The following is a 10,951-nucleotide window of genomic DNA, read 5'->3' as shown; positions in this document are numbered from 1 at the left end:
GGACACAGCCTCCCCACCCCGAGGCCTGTCCCTGCCGCCAGCCTGTTCCTCCCAGCGTTGTTAGTCTCCCCCGAGTCGCACGTGCACTTTCATTGTGGGCTTCGTGGGAACTGGCAGAAAGCGTGTAACCTGTCCCCTTGAGACCTTCATACCACCACTGGCAGGATTTCTGTTTCTGCTTCAAATATGTAGAGACAGCTGTCTATGGAGATAGGTAAACACAGCTTTTCTACAAAACTGACACCACATTGCACTAGTCTTGGGGGTGTTTTATTTTCTTGTTTTGTTTTGTTTACGATGTTTCCTTTTATCCTCATAAACACTTGCCCACCATCGACGTGTGTTGGCTGAAAGCCTGCCTTGCGCCAGGTGATACTTCGGGGAAACATGGTGGTTGAACAAACCCTGACCTCTCAAGCCTCCAGTCTGCGGGGAGACAAGCGTGGACGCCCAGCGCGTCCTGACTTTCTGCTCGTTGCCCAGCAGACATTGCCTGCAGTCTAGGGGTAGACAAGCATGGATGCCCAGCACGTCCTGACTTTCTGCTCGTTGCCCAGCAGACATCGCCTGCAGTCTAGGGGGAGACAAGCGTGGACGCCCAGCGCGTCCTGACTTTCTGCTCGTTGCCCAGCAGACATCAGCTGCATCCCCTGGGAAGCGGTGCTTCTGGGCTGCCCTGCCCGGGGCAGCCACCTGCCGCCAGGCTGACAGATTAGGAGGAAACGCGGGTGGTGGGCTGGGCGGGGAAGGGGCCTGGGGAAGGTGGGCGGCGGGCCCTCAAGGGCGGGGCTTGCCCTGCACCCCGCCGCCCGCCCTGCAGGGACTGGCATCCTTCCCGTCCACACTGCGGGCCCAGTTATTCCCCCTGCTTTTGCAGCAGGAAGGCGGGGTGGCGGGTGGCGGTGAGGGGTCACTAGCAGGGCAGCCCGCACCCAGGCAGCTGCCCTCGGGAGCCACGGTGCCCGAGCGTCGGCTGGTCTCTTCCTGCAGCTCCGAGGAAACGGATGAGCAAGGGCCGTGTCCGCGGCCGTTCTCTGAGCTCCGGCCGGGAGCGGCGGCTGCGCTTGTCTGGAGCGCCCCCCGGTGGCGGGCTGCTGACATCCAGCCGGAGCCAGGCTCCCAGACCTTCCACCAGGAGGCAGCGGCCTGACATGTCCTCACCCTACAGACTGCACTCGCCTCTGCTCACTAACAAGCATCCGGAAGGAGGCTGTGTTGGTGGCCAGCGGCGGGCGGACGGAGGGGCCTGACCCAGGCCTGTGCGGAGCAGCCCTGCTCTTGCCTCCAGGGCGCAGAGGTCAAGGGTCCTGGACCCTGGCCCTGCCTGTGCCATGACCTCGAGTCCTGGGAGGATGGACAGACAGACCTGCCCTCTGTCTAGAGTCCTGCGCACCTCCAGGGATGGACGACACTTGGCCCGTGTGAAACCCAGGCCCCAAAGAGAGGCTCCCCGTGATCTGACGCACTTCACGTGACATGATAAAACGCAGAGCTCACTCACAGGGCGCCACGCTTAGAGCCCCGTGCCCAGTGTCCCCGCGGTGCCCCCAGGTGACCCCGTGCCCCCAGGTGCCCCCATACCCCATGTCCCCAATGCCCCCGCGATTTCCCCAGGTGCCCCTGCATCCCCAGTGTCCCCACGGTGCCCCCAGGTGCCCTGAGCCTGGGGCCATAGCTCCAGACACCCTGCTGTCCAGGCTGGAGGGCCCGTCTGGGACGAGCATGGAGCTGAGGAAGGCCAGCCTGGCCGCAGTGGGGTGCTACTGAGGCCTTGGGAGGTGAGGGGCTCACCAGGGCCAACAGGCCCCTGGGGCGACCCTCAGGGGTGGTGGGGAACAGCAGCCCAGGCCACGCGAGGGCAAAAGCCCCTTCCATCCATGAGTTGTCCTTCCCCAAGCACAGCCCCAGGACTCCACCAAGGCCTCACCTGGAGCACCCCAAGCCCGGCCCAGGGCTGATGCCGCTTTCTGGGGCATCCTGGGTCCCAGGGCCTGACATGGGTTCCTGGACGGGGCAGGACAGCGGTCAGTGCTGGCAGTCAGAAAAGGGCCAGGAAAATGCGGAGCGTCCCCGCCTGCCCCTGCCCAGGCAGAAAGCCGGGCAAGCGCCAAGGGGCTGTCCAGGGCAGGGGAAGGCAGACCCAAGACCCCCAGGGCAACAGCACCACCTACCTGCCCATCTGCCTGACCAGGGGCTGCTCCTCTCAGCCACAAACACCCTCCATGGGCCTGAGACGCAGGAGCCAGAGCCTCGTTTGTGGGCTGGGGTCCTGGGCCCACAGGTGCAGGGTGCTGGGGCAGAGAGCTGCGGCCTCCAGCTTGTCCAGGCCCGGCCCCTGCCGGCTGCTCCCAGGCCCTCCCTGGCTACAGGCAGCTGCCCTCGCCTCAGTCCTCACCCTCGCACGTCCTGGACTCCATGCCCTTCGGAGAGCCAACAGGGCCCTCAGACCTAGGCCCCTGCTTCCCGAGGAGCCTGGCGATCACGTGGGTCAGGAGGAAGACTCTGGCTTCTTCAGTGACCAGCACTGCCCGCCACCCCGGTGCTGCACTGCTGGGCCCCACCCCAGCCCGTGTGCGAGCCCTGCTTGGGGTCCACGGCCACCGGCGCCTGCCCTAGAAGCAGGCCTGCCTCCCAGTTCTCCCGGAACGAAAGGGTCTCACCCAGACCCTCCTCCAAGCGTGGAGCTCTGACCTCATTTCCCGGGGCTTCTGGGGATGTGCGCCCCAGTCAGCGTCCACTGGCCTGGGGACCTCCAGCCTGGTCTGTGCCCCCCAAACCAGGGACTTCTGGCCTGGAACACCAGCCCTGGCTCCTCTGTTTTCATCGCAATAGGTGAGGGTCCTGCCGGGGCAGCTCTGGCATCACCCGGGCCACTGAGTGGCGGGCAGGGAGGGGCACTGGATGTCGGTCTGACAAGTCCCAGGACAGCCTGCAGCGCAGCTGCTGACACACGCGGTCTGACAGGACAGGGCAGGACGAAGCAGGGCAGCTCAGACGCCGCGGCCCCTGCAGGGGCGCTCACTTAACCTGGAGCGGACTCAGCTGACTACCTGACCCCGCTAATAAGCTAACCCACCTTACATCTCAGTCCAGCTGAGTGCCTACCCAGCTGACCACGCTCGATACCTACCACCTAGCCCTTCTAACTACTCAACCCAGCTGACTGCCGATCCAGCTCACCAGCTGCCCAGCTGACCATCTGCCCAGTCCCTCTAGACCAGTGGCTGGCTCCCTGGGGGAGGGTTCTGCTTGTCACAGGGACAGTCCTTGGGCAGCCCCCAGCACGCTCAGACACCCACCCCCACCCCGCACCCCGCCCCGTGGAGAACAAGCTGGCTGCATTGTGGACATGAAGACAGAGCCGTGGAGCCTCACTGACGCTGAGGCGACTCCAGAGAGGCGTGCAAGGCTCTGCGCGCCTACGGACGTCTGTCCTCCTGCTCCGTGACCCTCCGCAGCTGGAGTGAGCGCACGCAGACGCCCTTCTCTTTCCCTCTCTCCCTGTCACTTGTCGAGGGAACGTTTCCTGAAAGTAGCGCTGTTCTCGTCCCTGTTCGTTTGTTTACACAAGCGGCTGTTTCCACCGGCCCGGCTCGCACACACGTGTCACTCTGGGTAACAATACGCCAGCCTGAGTCTGTGGCTGCTGGCAGCACTCCCAGGGTGTGCCCTGCGTCTGCTACAAGCTCTAACTTTCCTAATTAATTAAATTGGGGAACATTTCCTGGCTTTCTGGCCCCACAAGATATTCCAGGCTCAGCTTGTGTCTTCCCTGGCCCAGTCGGGAGTGGGACAGGTTGGGGGCACCCACTGAAAAACGAGAGCTCACAGGGGAGATTGCAGGCGTCACTGAGAAAGCTGGAAAGGTGTTCTATAGGAACATTGATATCACAGTCGAGAGTAAGGGCACCCTCTCCCCAGGGAGGAGCCGGGGGCCTCCAGGCCAGCCAGCAGGGCAGCTGCGCGTCCAGGTGGGGGACACCATTGTGACCCCAAGGAAGGAAGGAAGGGCAGGCAAGCTTCCAGGGGCCTGAGGCTCCAGCTCAGTCTTCCCCTCACATGGGGAGAAGATGGGCAGCAGGCCCTGTACCCCAAGTCTGCCGAGTCCTCAGCTCATGGGTGCCCTGGGAGAGTCCAGAACACACAGTCACTTGCCTGGAAGGCGGCCCTCCCCCTAGAGCCTGAAAACGCTCTTCCTGAGAAGCTCGGGCCAGCCTCCCGTACCTGGCCTCCCATGCCTGGCCTCCTCTGCCTGGCCTCCCACACCTGGCCCCCAACACCTGGCCTCCCCTGCCTGGCCTCCCATACCTGGCCTCCTACACCTGGCCTCCTCTGCCTGGCTTTCCACGCTTGGCCTCTCACACCTGGCCTTCCATACCTGGCCTCCTCTGCCTGGCCTCTGACATCTGGCCTCCCCACCTGACCGCCCACACCTGGCCTCCCCTGCCTGGCCTCCCACACCTGGCCTCCTACACCTGGCCTCCCACACTTGACCTCCTCCACCTGGCCTCCCACACCTGGCCTCCTCTGCCTGGCCTCCGACATCTGGCCTCCCCCACCTGACCGCCCACACCTGGCCTCCCCTGCCTGGCCTCCCACACCTGGCCTCCCACACTTGACCTCCTCCACCTGGCCTCCCACACCTGGCCTCCTACACCTGGCCTCCCACACTTGGCCTCCTCCACCTGGCCTCTCACACCTGGCTTCCCCCACCTGGCCTCCCACACCTGGCTTCCCCCACCTGGCTTCCCCCACCTGGCCTCCTCCACCTGGCCTCCCACACCTGGCCTCCTACACCTGGCCTCCCACACTTGGCCTCCTCCACCTGGCCTCCCACACCTGGCTTCCCCCACCTGGCCTCCCACACCTGGCCTCCCACACCTGGCCTCCCCTGCCTGGCCTCCCCGCCTGACACCTGCTCCTTGAGACCCTGGCCCCTCCCCACAATGGCTCCACCCCAGCACTCACCAGCTCCTCAGTGGATGGCCCGCTCGGCGCTGTGTGACTCTTCTGGAACAGGCACGGTTATTCGCTCTGTGCTGTCCGCGGCCGGGGCCACGGAGAGGTCAGCACACTGGCCGGGGCCACGCAGCACACGAGCTGGCCAGCAGCTGTGAGGTTGGTCGGGGCCTGACCCTGCCTCCTGCGCTTGTGCCCATTCCCAGCTCGGGAAACTGAGACAGCCTCCAGGCCTCTCACCAGGGCCTGCGGAGACCCTGGTCCCGCCTCCCTCAGGGGTGTCCCCGCCCCACTCTGGGAGGTCACCCTGTCTTGGGCACACAGGCGCAAGGCCGAGGCTGGTGCTGTGTTCAGGAAGGCTCCACTGTGGGGCAGCTGAGCATCCAGAAGGGACGGGGTGGCAGGTGAGGGCCACCAGGGAGGTGCTGGCTGTGGGGCTGGCTGAGCCAGGGCAGAGGTAGGAGGGGAGACTGCATTCCGGGAGCGAGTGTCCAGGTGGGCCGCGTGGAGACTGCTCCCCCAAGGCACCTGTGTCTGAACTCCTGGACCAAGGGGGACATCACCTCACAGGGGACAAGGACTTGGCAGGTAGGACTGAGGCGGGACTCCTGTTCTGTGGAAGTGGGCCACTGTACCAGCTAGGTCAAAGGAAGGCAAGGGAAGGCTGGGCTCGGAGGCAGGCGGGGCTGGAGATACTGTGCTGTTGGGTTTGGGCCCCGAGGTCAGGCCACCCGTGCTGGGAAGAGGATCCCCGGAGGTGGCCCTGCAGCTCTCGGAGCCCAGCACAGCCTCAACTGACCCCCAGCTACTGACAGGCAGGCACTGAGCCGACGGGGTCTTGAGCTGTGAAGCCTGTGATCAGCCAGAGCTGCTCCCTTGGGGCTGAGCCGTCACCCTGGGGCCTGGCCGGCTACAAGGAGAATGCAGAGGCCAGGGCCACAGTCCAAGCCAGGACCCTGGAGCCTGCCTGGCGGCTCAGGGCTGAGACACGCTGGACTCTGGCCTGGACAAACATGGGCTCTGCGAGCGGCGGGGGCTGAGCGCAGGACAGGGAGTCCCTACCGAGAATCCTGCTTCGCTCCCCGCTCCCCGCCCCCCCTCCACGCCCGGCTCACCGCCCCCCCGCAGCCCCCGCTCCCCGCTCCCTGCCCCACTCCCTGCTCACCGCCCCCCCCACTCCCCGCCCCCACAGCCCCACTCCCACCCCCTACTGAGCGCTGGTCTCTGAGGGACCCACACTTCCTGGCACTTGTGTCTGTGCTTTCCAACTCTGAGCTCTTGAAAGATCCTCCGGGCCTGGTGAAAACCTATTGCGGGTGAATGTCTTTTCTGCAAGCACTAAGGAGCTTCACGCTGGTTGCCGCCCTGCCTTCACCAGCTCAGTCCTACACAGCCCTTTTGGGTTTTAGGAAGCTAGTCATTTGTGCAAATTCCATGCAGCAAGGGGCTTTTCCGATTGTGATCACAGTTTGCAAAGTTGCTGAGTTTCAGCTGACCTTTGGCACTGGCCCTGGTGTGGAGAGGGCACTCCACAGCTGCGCACGCTTGTGAAGCTGAGGCGTAGCTCCTCTGTGCCAGGCACTTCTCCGGGGGAGCAAAGAGAAGATGTAAAAACAAACGCACGTCCAGGCCTCCGGCAGCTCACAGCCGAAAGGAGCCCCGAGCCTCCTGAGTGCAGTTTACCGCAAACAGCAGTTGCCACAGCAACAGAAAGCAAGCGGCGGGGCCAACGGCACCCCCAGTTTGGCTGCTGTGAGACAGATGTCTGGGAGATCAGGCTGCCACCCCTTTCCTCGCTAAAGGGGAAGAAGCTGGGTCTTCTGGGAGAGATTTAAGGGGACAGTCTGAAATCCAGCAAAAGCAAGGGCTGCGGAGAGAGGCGGGCTGCTGGGCCAGCAGCCAGCCCCCCAAGGCTGTTTGTTCTGGCCTCGGTCAGGCTGCGCTTCGCAGCAGGCAGACAGCGGCCAAACCTTTCCTGGTCAAACAGCAATGGGGGCCAAGTTTGCTAGGAGAGAAAACAGTGGCCCGGGGCCAAAGGCGGCTTTTGGGAGCTGTTTTCCACTTTTCCTCCAAGCAGCTGGAGGTCCTGGGGCGGAGGCTCCCGGAGGCATCGTGCCTGAGGACTGGGTCCTGACCTGGAGTTGAGACCCCAGGGAGGCAAGGACAGGCCTTCCCGTACTAGGACCCCGGACAAGGCTGGGCATTCGGGTCAGGAGAGAGGCAGGCCCACTGACTTCTGTGAGCAGGTGGAGAGGGGAGCCGGGCGCCAGGCCCTCCCGGGATGCTCCTCCACGGCCTTTACCTGCCCAGACCCAGCGGCCCCTCCCGCAGCAGATGGTGGGTCTCGTGCCTTCGCTCCGGATGGCTGCAGGAGGCCCTCCACCAAGGTGCCTGGCCAGGGGCACCGTGGCACCAAGCAGCCAGCACTTCAAATGTGGCCTATCGGAGCCGTGAGCTTGACCAGGCCGTCTGAAGCAGGGCCGCCACACAGAGGCACAGGCCACGGTCCCCAGGATCTTGTGAAGGCTGCCCAGGTGCTGTGACGGGTGAGGACCAGGCCTGCACACCTCAGCCAGAGCTGGCTGGGCCGAGACCCCAGGGAGCTGAAAAGATTGGGCTGAAAGGCCAGGTTGGCCCCGGGTTCCAGACAAGCAGGAGCAAGCCTCTCCATGCTGCATGGGGGTGGGTGGGTGGAGTGGGTGGCGTGCGGACGTCTGAGGACGGAGCCCAGCACAAGTCCAGGTGGCCGCCCACGGCCCTGCGGGGATGCTCCTGTCCAGGCAGACCCCACAGGACAAGGTGGGCAGGCGGGTCTGGCCCTGAGCCATCGGTTGCTGTTTACTTGCTCAGTCGTGTCCACCTCCTTGTGACCCCACGGGCTGCAGCACGCCAGGCTCCCCTGTCCTTCACCATCTCTCGGAGCTTGCTCAAACTCATGTCCGTTGAGTCAGGGATGCCACCCAACCATCTCATCCTCTGCCGCCCTCTTTTCTTCCTGGGTTCAATCTTTCACAGCATCAAGGTGTTTTCCAGTGATTTGGCTCTTTGCATCAGGTGGCCAAAGTATTGGAGCTTCAGCATCAGTCCTTCCAGTGAATATTCAGGGTTGATTTCCTTTTGGATTGACTACTTTGATCTCCTTGCAGTCCAAGTGGCTCTCAAGAGTCTTCTCCAGGACCACAGCTGGAAAGCATCAGCCTTCCTCACGGCCCAACTCTCACATTTGCGCAACTTCTAGAAAAGCCAGTTTGACTGTACGGACCTTCGTCAGTACCTGCTCACATTTTTTGAAGCATTTTTTTCGTTGGTGTGAGATTATCGAATTAAAACTAGAGAGCAATAAGCTGAATGCCCCTGAAGTGTGTAATTAGGTTTGGGTGTGTGTTTGGATCCAGAAGCCCCGCTGTGTCCATCGCACCCCAGGACATCCCAGAAGCCAGCTGTCTACCTGTGCCCACAAATCCTGCACGATCGGAACCGCACATGTGGGCTCTTTTCGGCCCGGCTTCTTTCACTCGGCTTTGTGACTTTGAGACTCACCTGTCCTTCTGTGTGCTTCTTCCCTGTTTATTTCTGAGCAGCCCCGTGCTCCGTGAGGCAGACGTGTCACCAGATGGGAGACGTGGTCTGCTCACGGCTTCAGCGATTCCGAAGGAAGCTTCTTGTTCACATCTTGGTGTGGACACACGTTTTGTTTCCTGAGTGAACATCAAAGGGTGGGATGGCTGGGTGGCAGGGCTGCGTAGGTTTCTGTCCTTTGTCTTTTTCTTAATAGGAGGAGTTTTTAATAGCAACGAAGCCCAATTGATCAATTTCTATGATTATTTCATGCTTTCTGTGTTCTAAGAAATCTTTGCCTGCCCCAAGTGAAAGGCTGTCTCCTGTGTTTCCTTGCAGAAGGTTCACGGGTTTAGAATTCACGTTTATGTCTAACCCATCTGAGCTGTGTGTGTGCTGTATGAGAGAAAGGACACGTTTTTCTCCCTATAAGGACATCCAGTGGATCCAACAGTATTTGTTGAAAAAGCTTTCTTTTCCCTTTCCATTGTCTTGGCACCTTTGTTGAAAATTGATTGACCATATATAGTAGGTCTATTTCTTTTTACAAATGGATTTTTGAAAGGAAAATTCCAAGACTCTTTTCCCTAAATTTGGTCCTACGTCCTCCCGCCCCCTCCCCACCCCGCCACATTTGACTCACCTCCATCCATTCTGTTTGTCTCAAAGTTTCCTTAAAAAGTTAAATATATATCTACCATACAACCCACAACTGCTCTCCGGGGTTATCCTGGAGAAACAAAAATTTGCATTCACAAAAAAGTCTATACTCAAACGTTCACAGCAGCCTTACCTGTGACAGCTGCAGCCCAGAAACACCTGCGTGTCCTCCGTGGTTAAACACGCCCTGGCCCATCCTGGAACCAGTGTACTGCAGCTACGCTATGCTCCTGAAATGACGAGTCATCGTGGTGGAGGAGAAGCCAAGGGCTGGGGAGGAACAGCATGAAGGAGTCCTCTGCGGGGATGTAAGCGTCACGTCCTGAACACGGCTTCAGGGCCCACACGTCGTGGGATCCCTGCACGAGACACCCTAAAGGAGCGCGCAACCCTGCCAAGGCCGGCGGCCCCGTGAGCCCCGTAGTCTCGCAGCTGTGCGGGCTGTGCTAGCCGGTCTGGTTAACGGTGCTGACTGTCCTAAATAGCCTAGTAACCGCGTCGACTAGTCTATTTAATGGTGTTGCCTGTGCTAACTAGTCCAGTTAACGGTGCTAACTGGCATAGTTACTGGTGTTACCTGTACTAACTAGTCTAGTTAACAGTGCTAACCACATAAAGCTCCTGGTTTTGAGCAGTTGCTCTTGTCAAGTAAGCTCCCACCACCTGCGGACACCCAGCAGCGGGTGTGTGGGACCTCTCGGCACCGCTGCGCAGCTTCTTATGAAGCGGCAATTCATTCAAAAGGCAAAACTAGACACATCAATACTTAGAAATAAATCTGACAAAAGGTTCACACAAGACCCATAGGCTTAGAGTGTGAAAACATTGCTGAGAGAAATTAAATAAGAGCCAAATAAATGAAGGAACACTGAGGTCATGGAGTGGAGACCCTGTATTGTCAGAATCATCAAGAGGCCGATCTCCCCAAGCCAACCTGCAGAATCAGCACAGTCCCAGTCAAACCCCTAAAATGTTTTTAGTAGAAATGAGCATTCAAGCTAATTCTAAAATTTGTATAGAAATGTATAGGACTTATCCAGAGCAAGCATGAAAACGAACAAGGGTGGAGAATTGCTACTGCATGATTCCAAGATTATTTTAAGTAATGCTGATCAAGAGTGATATATCATGGCTATAACAGACCAACAGATGAACTGGAAAGAGCAGATTCCAGAAACAGACCTGCTCAGGTGCAGTCAGCTGGCTTGACAAAGGTGCTGATGCAATTCAAGGGGGAAAAAAATACTCTTTCCAGAAATGACTCTGGGTCACCTGGATGTTCATCTGCAATAAAACAAAGAAAGTCCCTTAAAACTCTTGCCTCATTCCAAAAAAATTTAGTACAAAAATTCACATGAAATTGACAAATTTCCTAGAGGGGATGGCAGGGCGGAAGGGAGGCGGATGGGATGCAGACGGGGAGGTGGACGGGGAGGCAGATGGCGGGGAGGATGGGATGTGGACGGGGAGGTGGACAGGGAGGTGGACGGGGAGGCGGATGGCGGGACGGCAGGGGGCGGACGGCAGGGAGGACGGGATGCGGACGGGGAGGTGGACAGGGAGGCGGACGGGGAGGCGGATGGCGGGACGGCAGGGGGCGGACGGCGGGGAGGACGGGATGCGGACGGGGAGGCGGACGGGGAGGCGGATGGCGGGGAGGACGGGATGCAGACGGGGAGGTGGACAGGGAGGCGGACGGGGAGGCAGACGGCGGGACGGCAGGGAGCGGACGGCGGGGAGGACGGGATGCGGACTGCGAGGAGGAGAAGCAGAA

The 10,951-nt window shown here is 60.5% G+C and overlaps 2 long non-coding RNA genes across 2 annotated transcripts; one reads left to right on the top strand and one right to left on the bottom strand.

Annotated features, from left to right (window-relative positions):
• Window positions 1-3,846: 3,846 nt before the first annotated feature.
• On the bottom strand, window positions 3,847-10,628 carry LOC102185848. Its single transcript, XR_001296367.2, has 3 exons — window positions 8,500-10,628; window positions 4,969-5,010; window positions 3,847-4,124 (listed from the first exon to the last, which is right to left on the bottom strand). It is a non-coding gene; the product is annotated as an uncharacterized LOC102185848 (long non-coding RNA).
• Window positions 4,974-9,002, top strand: LOC106502730. The gene is made up of 2 exons (XR_001296368.2): window positions 4,974-5,547; window positions 8,106-9,002. It is a non-coding gene; the product is annotated as an uncharacterized LOC106502730 (long non-coding RNA).
• Window positions 10,629-10,951: the final 323 nt, after the last annotated feature.

The sequence above is a fragment of the Capra hircus genome, unplaced genomic scaffold, assembly GCF_001704415.2.
Source record: "Capra hircus breed San Clemente unplaced genomic scaffold, ASM170441v1, whole genome shotgun sequence".
Classification (NCBI taxonomy): domain Eukaryota; kingdom Metazoa; phylum Chordata; class Mammalia; order Artiodactyla; family Bovidae; genus Capra; species Capra hircus.
The sequence above is the reverse complement of the archived record's forward strand: the minus strand, read 5'-3'. Positions and strand labels throughout refer to the sequence as shown.